This window comes from Budorcas taxicolor, chromosome 10, assembly GCF_023091745.1.
Source record: "Budorcas taxicolor isolate Tak-1 chromosome 10, Takin1.1, whole genome shotgun sequence".
Classification (NCBI taxonomy): domain Eukaryota; kingdom Metazoa; phylum Chordata; class Mammalia; order Artiodactyla; family Bovidae; genus Budorcas; species Budorcas taxicolor.
In genome coordinates this window covers 53,075,118-53,089,769 of record NC_068919.1, presented here as the reverse complement: position 1 = coordinate 53,089,769, position 14,652 = coordinate 53,075,118, and the positions used below count along the sequence as shown (strand labels likewise).

The window sequence follows — 14,652 nt, the reverse complement described above, 5'->3', positions numbered from 1 at the left end:
GTCCTACACAATGACTCAGCAATTCACCTTTGCTATTGTGACTAGACAATCACAATAATACCAATTAATAAAATTTTACTTTATTTAACCTTACTTCAAACGAAAACATTACCACCACTGTTTTCTCCCTTCCTCAACTGACCAGACATAGATTGTTGATTTTAAAAGCCTTGGGCTGACTGATGGATTCCTTACAAGTGGGGTAGTTAACTTAAAAGCATGGAAATCAAACTGAGATTGTTTTCCCCCTAAGAATTACAGCTGTCATTCTTTAGTACCTTTGAAAATGTTTATATCCATGTGTTAACTTTATTTCATCCTATGCCCTTTCCTCACACTCACATTTCAGTTGAGAGCTATATTTATCAAGAAAGATGAGTTGGAGCTCCCTCTACTGGAGATCACTAACTATACAGAAACTAAAAGTCTACTCCATACAATATTAAAACAAAAATTTTTTTCAGGTTTTTGAGGAATTAAGTGGTTACAAATTTTAAAAAATATACTTTAGGATATATTTATGAAGCTTAATGATACAAATACATTTAAATGTTAGTGTTTATGATAACATCTATAGAATAATACTTGCTTAAGGCAAAAATAAATATTCAGAAACAATGTAATTCTTTCTTCCCCCATCTTCATTGAGGTATAGTTGTTTAATATACAAATAAAACTTGTATATTATATATATTTAAAGTATATAACCTTGATGTTTGATATGGGTATACATTGTGAAATGATCACTATAATCAAGTCAATTAACAGATAGACCCATTACTTCACTATTTAACCATGTGTGTGTATGTATATATGTGGTAAAAACATTTAAGATTTATACTCTCAGTAAATTTCAAGTATACAATACATCACTGAGAACTATAATCACCATGCTGTACATCAGACCTCCAGAACTTACTCATCCTCCATAACTGAAACTCTAGCCATCTCCCCACTTCCCCCACCTGTGGTAACCACCGTTCCACTTTCTGCTTGTGCGAGTTTAAGTATTTTAGATTCCATATATAAATGAGGTCATGTCATATTTGTCTTTCTGGCTTATTTCATGTAGCATAATGTCCTCTATTTCATCCAAGTCATGAAAATGGTAAGATCTCTTTCTTTATAAAAGCTGAATAACATTCCATTGTGTGTGTGTGTGTGTGCGTGCGTGCGTGTGTGTATGCCCCATTTTCTTTTTCTATTTACCTGCTAACAGGCATTCAGGTTGTTTTCACAGCTTGTCTACTGTGACTAATGCTGCAAAGAACATGAGGATGTAGATAACTCTTTGAGGTACTGATTTCATTTCCTTTTGATATATACCCAGAAGAGGGACTGCTGGGTCACATGGGAAGTCTATTTCTAATGTATTTCTACATTATAATTCTCTAAATAATAATAATACCTATAAATAAATCCACAGGGATTTCACAAAGGAAAACAATCATCCTTAGTAGATATATCAAATGCAAAAAAAACCTTAGAATAATATAATAAAAATAATTATATACTGAATTCAAACATTTAAAATCCAAAACCAAGATGTGAAGTTTACTAAATTTTCCAATGTAATTTAAGACTCTGTATAAATATTTTTGAAATGGATGCATTGTAATATTTAATATTAAATGCATTAAAAGGATATCCTAAAATATAAAATTTTTATTTCTGTTCTGACAAAATTACACAAGAAAAATTTATACAACTTAGAACATTTCTGTACTTTCTAGATAGAAAGGTAAGAAGACTAACAACATTTCACCATCCTATAGAAAATATCTTTTAAACAAAACACTGTAAGACACATGTTATTCCCATTTTATAAACCATCATACAAAAGTGTTAAGTAGCATGTCCAATGTCACACAAAGCTGAACCAAGAACATTTAAATGTACACAAATACAAGTGCCTTTGTCACAGTAAGTATGTCTTCAGATAATGCATTTTAAAACAGAAATTTTCAAATTTTATAAGATAATTATCAGAAAACATAAACACATTTGAGTTTCATCACTGAAATGATCTCTAATATTCAGCACTGAAATTCTTAGATTAAAAAGGCTTCTGTTCAGATCAGTGGCTACTTATTTTGAATCTGTTTTCTTCTTTCTTTCTTCCTATTGCTGTATTCATTAGTCAACTGAATCCAGAGCTCCGCATTACAAATTCTCCCTGTGAATGGGTACAAATGCAACTCAATCGACTCTCTGCAGAAGTTCTTCAAACATATTGCTTTATCCTCTCTATTCAATCAGAAGAGTACCTTTAGGACAGCCTCCTGAGTGTGATGTGTTATGCCAGGAGTTACGAGACACAGAAAAGGAAGGATGAATCAGCATTTGACGAATGCAGCTCATGTTCTCCCGGAACCAGACACAGATACAGCTAACTCTCCTAGAAGGCTGATTTTTGTGGAGGGTTATGAGTAGAGGTAGAGAGATGAAGCTTTTTCCACTGTGCAAACAGTCGACCAACACTTCATAAACACCTCTCTGGAATGGTTACTTATTTTTAGCCCTAAAATTGATCCTTCATTTTCTTCTTTTAAAAAAGTGAGCTGCTTACCCCAAGTTTTAAACCCAGAATTAACCTTTTTTGTTGTTGCTGATCAGACAGAAGCAGCTTAAATTTCCTAGCAAGATGAGAGAACACAGTTGGTTCCTCAACATGCCCCATACCTGGCTGTTACCCACTCAGCACAGACACCAGCAAGCCCTACACCAGGAGAGGCAGCTCTTCTGAGGCCTTCTGGAAACCATCCACGTGGCCAGAGCAACCATCTCCACTGCTGGGCTCCTTCCCCTTCAAGTCCATGTGAGATCAGGTAAAGGTAAACCACAGACAGGCAAATAAGTATTCAATACACTGAGTAAACGAAATTCCTTTCTATCCACATAAAAAAGATAAAACATGAACCAGGATAATTTTGGAAATTATTTTAGTAGAAAAAAATTTTTTCAGATATACTGTGTGTGTTAGTCATTCAGTTGTGCCCAACTCTCTGCAATCCCATGGACTGTAGCTCACCAGACTCCTCTGTCCATGGAATTCTCCAGGCAAGAATACCAGAGTCAGTTGCCATTCCCTTTTCCAGGGGAAATTCCCAACCCAGGGACTGAACCCAGGTTTCCCTGCATTGCTGGCTGATTCTTTACTGTCTGAGCCACTAGGACATACTAGGTAGGAAAAATAATGTAAAGGAAAGGGAAAATTCATTCACATTTGTTCACATGTGATCTATTCTTCATGCTCTATGAAGAATCTTACTTTAAAAAATAAAAAGTTCCAGGCTGGGGACCAAGCTGAGCTGTGGGCCACTTGCATTTGCCATGAATTCCTCTCTCTTAGGCTGTAAAAATATGACTCCAATTTTAAAATCTAGTCACTGTATTATTTTAGTTTGTGAATCCAGAGACCCCAGGAAAAACCTGGCTCATTCTTGTTTGTCAATTTGCTAGAAATTTCCTTTCATCTACTTTTGTAAATTTAAGAGGGGACCCAAGGACCAGAAGACCTCAAATAACATTAAGATGAGCACTGTTGGTGTTTAGCCATTAAGTCATGTCCGACTCTTTGCAACTCCATGGACTATAGCCCACCAGGCTCCTCTGTTCATGGATTTCCCAGGCAAGAATACTGGAGTGGGTTGCCATTTCCTTCTCCAAGGGATCTTCCCAACCCAGGGATCGAATCCACGTCTCCTGCTTGGCAGGCAAATTCTTTATCATTAAACACCAGGGAAGCCCATAAGATGACCATAACCAGGCAACAAGTTACCAGCTAAGAAAGAAAACAGAGAACAGTTGCACAATTAACAAAATTAAAGATACGGAATAAAAAAATAAAGTTTAGGACCAACATGTTAAGTACAGTTAAGTGCACACATAATGAACCTCAGCAAAGCAGCACAAGTCGTAAAACTCTGCAGTTCCGCAAAGACCCTGTGATGATACAAAAGGGACAAAGCAGAGACTCAGGATCAATGTGAAATGCCCCAGGGAGCGAGTTTCCAGGGCCTGTTCGAGGCTTCTTGAGTCAAGCACTGCCATGTATGTGGTGCTTGGTTACACAAGACTCAGCAGACTTAAACTCTGTGGTTTCAGGGCAAACCAGCAGAGTCAGGAAGAGCAGCCACAAAGAACAGCGCAGGCCTCCTCAAAACCCAGTGAGGAGAGAACTGGTCCCAGTTCCTTCAAAACTCAATACCAGGGGCATAGAAATCACTCCTCAACAGGGCTAATTTCTTAATTTATCCCAGTGGTGATAGGTAGCATATGGATTTATGGTTAAACTTGTCTAAAGCTTTAGCAATATATAAAGATGAAGGGTCAGGAAAGGAAGCCCAAATTAATTTAACACATATCTGACTAAACATTTTGATATGTAACTCTGGAGTGTCAGTTTAAGTTAATGTGCTCAAGATTTCAGCCAAATTAAACTGTCTTTATTAGGGAGTCAACCTGTGGCCAAAATTGAAGCTCTCCTTCCTAAAACACGACTACGGTTCTACCTTTTATTTTTTCTCCACTGGCCAAAGACCCACCTCTCTTTCTTCCCTTTGTTTCATTCTCACTATCAGTTCTTCTACATGAGTTTCACATAAGGGACAATCAGAACCAGGAGTCTAGCTGGCCAAGAAAGAGTTCACAGGTATCAAATATACATTTATCAAGTGTCTACTAAAAGTCAGGCACTTTACAGAAGACTCAAGGATTAGAAAACTCTTAATTTCAACCTGCCAACAGGAATAGACTATGAAATGAATATGTGTACTGTTTACCAAATGTGTAACCTTGAATAAGTTTCTTAGTTTTCTAAGCTTTAATTTCATTTGGAAAATAGGGATATAATCAATTATAGGAATTTTGACAGTATTAAATGAAATCATGCCTATTAAGGGCTTTGTACAGTTCCTATAATTAGTAAACACAACATTACTGCTGTTATTATGTGAGTAAAGTTGCCTGGGATAACAGAAAAGGCACTACCAAACGCAGGGTGCACTTAAATTTGGGAATCATCTTGCTGAAGGCAAATGAATATGAAGGCTATTCATTCATACAAGGAAGGTTCAGAATCCAGAATACCAGCACATCAACAATTAGCAGACAATGAAGCTGAGCTCTAACTACCTTCTGTCCTCATTAACATTCCCAGGTTCGCAGAGCTGGCAAAAGCTCTCAAATGTGTATCAGAGTTGTACACATATTGAAGGAGCTGTGTTTTGTGTTTATGGCCACTAAGAATGCTTGCTGTTCTGGCAACCACGTCACATGGTGTACAGTCCTCTTAGTGTCAAATCCACCTTCACCTATGTCTTCCATATTAATTGAATACATTATCATCTGCTAACAAACAAACAACCTGATGAAGATAAATGCTTAGGAAAGCAACTTAATAGATTTCTTCCCTAATGGAAGAACAGTAGATTGTTTCATATAAATGAAGTATGGGAAAATCTGAGGACTAGCATTAGATACATCAAGCAGATGGATACAACAAATTGATTTATTGTTAATTATATCCAGTTTTAACAGTTAGGTGTTTATTACCTTTCAGTGACAACAACTTGGAGCAAAAGAAAAAACCAAGATCAGTACAATGAGACTCCTTGTAATGCCCAGGTCTTTTAAAGATGCACAAAGATTAAAACAGAACCTGCTTTAATTCTATGATTTAACAACCATGCATTAATAATTGTATCTTGACACAAAATCTTAAGTAACCTACTAAAAGTGTTGGTATAATATTACCCATTTTTCACTGCAACAGGTTTTCAAAGACCAGAAAACAACAAAAAACCCCTGCCTTCTTCCAGGGTTTTACTTAAATAACTTGCATTTCTCTTCTCTATCACTAGATGGCATCTGTGTACCTGTAAGGAGAAGGATGACTCATCTAGCTATTAAGGTGGGAGATATTCTGATACCCACTGAGACATGAAAGAGCAACTCAAGTGCCGGAAATGCCCAACTGCTTTGACTGTGCATGCTAAGTTGCTTAATCGTGTCCGACTCTTTGCGACCCCATAGACTGTACCCTGCCAGGCTCCTGTGTCCATGCGATTATCCCAGCAAGAATACTGGAGTGGGTTGCCATTTCCTCCTCCAGAGTGACTGCTTTAGTTTCACCATATTATAAAGACTTGATGAAATGCAAAGCTGTAGAAAGGGGAAAGGGCTGCCCTGGATCAGTTTTTGTCATACTCAGAAGTATTTCACGTGAACGTTAAAAACCTGTGAATGAGATGCTGCTTTTGTCACTTGTCCTCTACAGGACAAACAGAAGACAACTTATCTAATGGCTCAGCACTGCTAGGAAGCCAAGAGATGGCTTAGCAAAAGGGTTAAGGGCTGAGATGTCAGACCCAGACAGCCTGGATTCCAATTTACCTTGGTCATTACTGTGTAACTTGGAAAGTTTATTTTCTCTCTTTACCTTTGCTAAAGTAATCTATACAATGGATGTGATGATGATAAAACATCTTTCTCTTGAGGTGGTGGGAGGAGGACAGAAACTGATTCACTTGAAGTAGTGACAGTGTATAATAACATCAACAATAATAATAAACTACAAATAAAAATGATATACAGATAAAAATACCGATAGTAATAAACTAATTAGAAACAACAGCACTGACTATTCACTGGAAGGACTAACACTGAAGCTGAAGCTCCAACACTTTGGCCTGAAGCAAAGAGCTGACTCACTATAAAAGACCCTGATGTTGGAAAAGACTGAGGGCAGGAGGAGAAGGGTGGAACAGAAAGATGAGATGGTTGGATGGCATCACCAACTCAATGGACATGAAGCTGAGCCAACTCCAGGAGATAGTGAAGGACAGGGAGTCCTGTCATGCTCCAGTCCGTGGGGTTGCAAAGAGTTGGACACAACTTAGTGACTGAATGACAACAACGAGAAGCATCTTATGACCCCTAATCCCTCTTCCCTCTCATGTAGAAGGGCAGAATGGTATAATGGTGAAAAGACAGACCCTGGGAGCAGGTAAGACTACTTGGGTTCCAATTGAGTTTCCTCTTCTATAAAATGAGGATTAAACGAGTTTATATACACAAAATGCTTTTGAAAATGTCTGGCACTGAGTAGGTGCTTTTTAGTTCTAAATAAATAAATGTAGAGGAGGGGGCTGGTTTGAGAATCGGGGGATTTGGATTTTAATCTTGGATTTAGTAGCTGTGTGGCTGCAAAGGTAGTCTCCTGGAATTCAGTTTCCTTGTCTTTAAGATTAGGAAACTGAAATATTTCAGTTGCTCTCAAATTTGTTTAGGTAATAGTGTACTAGGGGAGCTAAGACAAAGATACAAATAAGCACCATGCAAGATAGGAGTAACTGCTGCAAAGAGATTTGTTGGAAGTCTAAAGGAATTAAAAAAGAGGGAAAGCTTACTAGCAGTTTGGGGCATGGAGAGGACACCACAGAAGTGCAACTGAGCAGAATCTGACCTTTTAGTAGGTATGGGGAAAAAAGAGATGGAGGAAATAGAAATAGTATAAATAAAGGTTTGGGGACAGGAACACAAGGATCAGGGATGAGCAATGAAGAAGTACTCAGTATAGGGTGCATGAGTGAGTGTTACAAAGAAAAGTTGGGCTGGGGGTGAGATCTCAGAGGGCTTTGAGAGCCAGGCTAGACACTGCAGATTTTATTACATAAACTTGGGAAATAGCTGACTAAATGGGACTGTTGAGAGTAAGGATGAATGAGAAGGAGTAAGAAAGTTCCTGAGTTTCCAGCCTGGGTTGACCGACAGAAATAGAAGAGGATATGCTTGGTGGAGCCAGTGACATGCCAAATCCGAGATGCCAGAGAAGCGCTGGAGTGGAGCTGACCAGCAGGTGACTGGAAGTGTGGACTGGAGCCAGCAGTTAGGATGAAGGAGCACATTCAGCAGTCATTCACACAGAAGAAGGGGTGTTACAGGACAGAAAAGGCAGCAAGGACTAGAGACTGAGGGCAGGAAGGGACGTGGACCTGAAGACTCATGAGGAGAACCAGGAAAGTAAAATACCATGGAAACCAAGAGAAGGTTGGTTGACAATATCCAAAGCTGCAGAGACAGCATCAAGGGTAAGAATGACATTTGGTTATCTAGGTCCTTTAACAAAATAAATTCATCAGAAAGGAGTGAGGTTAGAGGTAGCAGGAAACATGGAGTTAAGGAGGAAGGAAGTGGTGGGACATCTGAGGCAGAGTTATGAAGGGAATGAAAATGCATTTTATTATGATGTGTAACAAAATGTTAATAGTGGTATCTGGCTCTATATGGCAAAATTTTAATTACTTTGCTTCCTGTAACCGTTCTACAATAAATATGAACTGCTGTAATAATAATATTAAAGAATTGTTGGGAAAATGTATTACCTTTTATATGCCAACAAACTACTATATGTTTATTTGCATTTATCTTAAATAATCCTTACAACAACCCTATAAAATAAGAATTATTATTTTTATTTTATAAATATACTTCTTTATAAGTAAACTGACTTCCCTCAAAAAATTAACCCAGAAGGATGTGATGGGTGGGAGGTGAAGGGGGGCGGTTCAGGATGGGGAACACATGTACAGCCATGGCAGATTCATGTCAATGTATGGCAAAACCAATACAATATTGTAAAGTAAAATAAATAAATGAAACTGGAAAAAGATTAACCATTTTTTTCTATATAAAATACCCTCCAATCTGTTTCTAACCTCTTTGATTCTTTAGTATGCTAAAAATAAGCTGGGCTTACTGTAAGTTCACGTAGTATATCTTCTACAACATAGAGCAGTTGGGCTTTTTAAAACTTGCTTTTATTGTCCTTCAGCTTCAATACTGTGCTTATGGAATATGTGATAAAATCAGGGGTCCATGGTTTTATAATCACGGATGTTTAAGAAATCAGACAGCAAAATGTGAGAACAAGTTTAAAATTAAGAGAACACATTCTAAAGAATGTCATCCTCTCTACTGAGTGGCTTTATGACTTCAATCTTTTTTCTGGCTTGATTCTGGGTTTAGGTTATCTCTAAAGTAGGCTCTGAATGGGGGTGATATTAATATACATTCAAAGTAATCAAATACAAAATTAGAAAACAAACAAACAAACAAACAATCATACATTTAACCAGTAAGGAATAAAATTTACTTTGAAGAGGAAACATTTAAAGAGTTTCAGTTCTGGATTTTGATCACTATTCCACCAATGGGGCTTCCCAGACGGTGCCAGTGATAAAGAACGTGCCTGCCAATGCAGGGGACGTAAGAGACACAGGTTCGAAGGTGAAAACTAGAAGGCTCGCTTTGTAGGAAGCTCTTACACCCGCACTTTCCCCCAAATGCTATAAAGACCAAGTGCTCTCTGACTGGTGATAAAGACAGATGGTAAAACTAATGGACACCATTTATGGATTCTTTGCGATGATACTGACATTTCTAGAAGTTTGGCTTCCTGGACAATGCATACCAGAAGACAATTATTTACACAGCATTTAGCTGTGGACAAATATAAGAGATAACATCAGGGTCATGAAAACCAAACCTCTGTTTCTTCTGGCTGGGGCTTGCTGGTGAGGCTCCAGAAGCCTTGACAAGAGCCAGGCCCATGTGGACAGATCAGAGGTAGATAAAATTAAGAGAAAACCTGAGATCAGAACCATAAGAAAATTCATACTCCACAGCAGTTCAGTCCATCTCTGACATTTCTAACATTCAAACTTCATGAAGACAGTGAGTTTTATTACCCATCCTTCAATGGAAACTTCTCAGGTTGTGGGAAAAATAATCCTCCTAGGGCCAGAGGAAGGTAAAGCAATCATGTCTCCTCTGGACAGCCCCCTGGCACTTGTTCAATTTACAGACAGCTTAATAAAACGTCTTAAGAGGACAAAGAGCGTTACCTTAAAAACCACTATGATTTACTTTAAAATACTTAAACCGCTACTAAAGAAAGCTTTGCTTATACTAACAACAGTGTCACAAGATAACCTCAAAGGATTAAAAACAATCAAATAAATTAGAATATACATGCAAAGGTAATCTGAAAGTAGCAATCTGAAAATCTGCTGCTGGAAGGTCAATATATGAACACCTTATAAGTAGGAAATGCTCAGAATAAGTGAGAAAGGTGACATTTTCAGGGATGAAACTAGCGTCTGGCCAAATGTCCATTTTTAATTTAATCTTTTGTGCTACAAGGTTTTGTGTGAGCCTTTTCAGGCCCATTGTTCCCCTGTGGTTCGACTGGAGAGATCCTTGGTCTGGATAGCCAGGGTGACTGCACTGCCCCCAAGCCTGTCCTTCTAACACAATACCCCCATATAATTATTCAGAGAAGAGGCCAGCAGTACGGACCACTGTGACACCTGGGTCATGGCCTCTGACACAGAATCTGGGGCCAGACCAAGTCTGGTTCAACAGCAGAGGAGCAGAAAAAATGCTAAGGGGGATGGGTGGGAACGGAAAGCAGAGTGAAATAACTCTAAAATGCCATGTTTAAGCAAAGTAACAAAAACACAAATCACATCTGAATGATGTGATTTGCCTTCAAGTTATCTAAACGGTGAAAGACTAGTGTTTCTCTTCTCTCTAAGCCATGTTGCAAATTAGGAGAGCAAGTCTCTTCTAAGAGGGGTTTCCTTGTCTTGTATCATCAGATTTATGTTAAGCATGGAAAAACCTAGTTCACGAAGGCTGAAATAATGCCTTACATAAATGTGCTAAAAAAAAAAAAAAGAAACTAAAAAAAAAACCTAAAAAAATAAAAACTAAAAAAAAAATAAACGTGCTAGTGTTCTGATAAAAGCTAAGGATTTTTAGCTAAAACAATGCAAATTTTAAACCTATATTAAAAGTTCATTCTTTTGTTAAATTGAATTTCTATAAGGGATTGTTAATCACAAATATAATTCACTTCATTTGAATTTAAATTTAAAGAAAGGTGTTTTTTTTGGTATGATCACCATGCCAAAAATGTTATAAATCTGTCTGTGATAATACAGAATATTTATTTGAGTGTAAAATGGAATAGAATGGCAGATGGAGTGGGCAATCCCCCACTCTCCCAACTTTCCTTAAGTGTTCTGCAGAATAGCTCTCTACGGAAGCTGATGGTTGAGTATTTGTCCAAACCTGAAATGACTCAGTTCCTTTTGTTCTGTACCTCCCCCCTCCAAGGGCCTGAAGACAAATAACTCCTCTCACTCCCAGTAAAAACATCCCCTCTCCTACTGCGTTTAGGATAATTTGGAAGAAAGTTCTTTGTATGTGACGTGTGAGAATTAGTTTCCTACCAAAGTAAGTATATCCTATTGTTCACCTCTATTTTAAAAACCTTCCCCAAAAGACTGGGATTGTTTGCCAAAATCCAGAAGTAAAAGGCTTTCCAATTATATTGTGATACTGATATTTCTTTCTTAATTATGTGATTTCATTTTTATATATCTATTAGACTTTCAAGACTTTAAAAATCTATTTTTCATTTTTGATAAATGTATTACTTGGGGCTCTCTGGATAAGAAATATTTGGGGTTGAAGATTTCTACTTCAATATTGCCATGAATGAATCTGATTTACATTCAAACACTGAGAAAACAAATCTGAAAATGACACTGGAGATTCCATCAAACACAGTTTTTGACCTTTTATCTTCTTTTTGTATGGCATTCCTTTCTCTTTGGGAATTTCTGTGGAAGAAAATCACCTCAACTGTCTAATTTTGACTGCCACTGAACCTCTCTTACCAAACCATCAATTCATGGAATTATGCCCATGGTTGATAATTCCTATAGTCTGGGAGGAGAAAAAGAAAGGCTCCAAAAGAGCAGGGGCTTACCTGCTCTGTCAGTCTCAAAATTGATAACATCCTTATAGGAGGAGTGTTAATAAGGCTGGCCAACATATATGTTCCTGAATAATTTAAAATGAATAAATGAATGAATAAAACAGAGCAATTGCCAATGACAAGAATTTCAAACACCAGAAAAGTGTCAGAATTGGGAGGGGGGCACTTTGAGAGGCTATAAAATTTTCAAAGGAAGTTTACTTAAAGTTGTTACAGAAAATGAAGTAAATTGCTGTATGTTGATACTTCTATCATGAGCAATCCTTACCCTTAAAAACATCCAAAGTACTTGACTTATGCTACTATACTTGGCTTAGCATTTGTTTAAGTAGCTGCTCTGTCTGCCAACACACAGACACTGTCTGTCTGACATACATCATTGCCTTACAAACAATATTTTTATAGACTGACAGAGAGCGCCTATTCATGACAACCACATTTCCCCTGAAGCCATGAAATAAATTTCCTTCCAGGACTAACATTTCTGCCTTTCACTGTCATGGGCTCACCATGCCATTTTGACCTTTTTGTGAGGCAACGTGAAAATACAATCTATCATCTCCTGAACCACGGTGACTTGGTTGGAGGTGCACAGTTTCATGGCAAAAACATCTGTGGCTTGATAACCATTCCTCCAAATCTCAGCCCTCGGCAGTTAAAAGCATGCTTACAGGATGGGAGAGAAGCAGGTAGACAGCTTGAAACCAGTCTAAAATTTCTTCTCAAGTATGAAATGCAAGCTGGTGAAATATAAGCTTCATCAGTGATAGTGATAAAACATTATTGTGTTATTTATTTATACCTCCTTTAGAACTCACAAAAAGCACTGTTACAGCAATTTATTTCATCTTTGCTGAATTTATCACTTTGAAATTGATTTTGATGTTAACAGATAAGAGAATTCTGAGAGTTCTTTGATACAAGCAGGTGCAGGTCATTACCATGTTACTTGGCTATAAGTGGTCCACCCAAATTTTATATAAATTAATCTTAAGTCTTTCAGGTAGTGAAAGACACTGAAAATGTTTGAGAGTGCTTGGCAGTTATTCAATAAATCTTTAAATAGTTTTCAACACATATGATAGAGAATCAGAAACAATTTGAGCATATGGAGTTAAACTAAAAATATTTTCTGGTAAATAAAATATTCAACAGAAGACCTAAGGTTTCTTACATTCAACCTGAACTATATTATTATAGGGAATTCCTTGGCGGTCCAGTGGTAGGACGCAGCACTTTCACTGCTGTGGCTTGGGTTCAATTCCCAAGCCATGTGGCGGACCCCCCCAACCCCCCCACCACACACACACAAGAGATACATTATTATAAATATCATTTTATAAATATTCCATGGATAGAAGAAACATTTAGTTGTTTAAAGAAATAATTTGTTTTTAGTTCCTCAAATAAGCTTTAACTGGAGGGGCTACTCTGCAGGATGAGAAAGAATCTGATTTTCTGAACTTTATTTCTCAGTAGGTAAAATTACATTACAATGTATACCACTTGACATAACTTTTAAATATCCTACATATCACTAGAAAACTTTTATACAATCAGTTATTTCATAAGTGCTTTTGTTTTAACCATGTGTATACTCATTGTATAGCCAGTCTCAAATTTCATAAGTGCTTCTGTTTTAACCATGTGCATACTCATTGTATAGCCACTCTCAATTTGAAGGAACTGATCAACCACACAGCACAGGGCGTTTTTGTAAAGAACCTGCCTGCAATGCAGGAGACACGGGTTCAATCTTTGGGTCGGGAAGAGCCCCTGGAAGAGGGCATGGCAACCTACTCCAGTATTCTTGCTTAGAGAATCCCATGGACAGAGGAGCCTGGAGGGCTATAGTCCATAGGGTCACAAAGAGCTGGACACAAGTGAAGCAACTGAACACACACAGTGCTTTCTTAACCTTTTAAATTATTTTTTTTAACATTTTGATGTATTCTCCTTATTATTCTCTTATTTGTATGTGCTTATGTACAAGTATACATATACACAACAGTTTTTCTTTTGTAATCAGTATACTTTACACCTAAATACTTGAACGTGATTCCCCTGAGAACAAGGACATCCTCTCCTATATAACCACAATACCATTATTACATCCAGTAGATGTAACAAAAACACGATTTTATCTGATATATAGTTTGTTTTTAAATTTCCTACTGATAATACCCTTTATATCCCTCATCCGCAATTCCTAAACCCAACTGAGGATCACTGATTCTTCATCTAGAACTGTTCCCTGTCCTTTTTCTATCTTTCGTGACAATGACATTCTTTGAAGAATCCTGTCCAGATGTTTTACAGACTATCTCACATCTGGATTTATCTATAATAATTGTTTCCTCATTGTCAGATTCAGACTAAACATTTTTGGAAAGACTATTATACAGGTCAGACTATGACTTTAACATAGGGTTTTGGTTTTATTAAGGGAAATACATCTTAAAATCCACATTTTTTGTAACTGCAAGTTTGTTAGATTTCATAGTTTCACACAGGGCTTTCATAGTTGCAAATTTCATAGGGCTTCCCTCGTGGCTCAGCTGGTAAAGAATCTGCCTGCAATGCAGGAGATCTGGGTTCAGTCCCTGGGTTGGGGAAGATACCCTGGAGAAGCGAACAGCTACCCACACCAGTATTCTGGCCTGGAGAATTCCACAGACTGTAGAGTCCATGGGGTCGCAAAGAGTAGGACACAACTAAGCGACTTTCACACACTCACATAGTTTCGAAAGCTTTCCTAGCTCCAGAACAGTGTAATTTTCTTAGTGGGCAATTTTATCTCT

General features: G+C 37.5%; 1 protein-coding gene across 1 annotated transcript in view; it reads right to left on the bottom strand.

Annotated features, from left to right (window-relative positions):
* Positions 1-14,652, bottom strand: part of PRTG (protogenin) — a 171,191-nt gene that overhangs the window by 47,683 nt on the left and 108,856 nt on the right. The window lies entirely within an intron of this gene.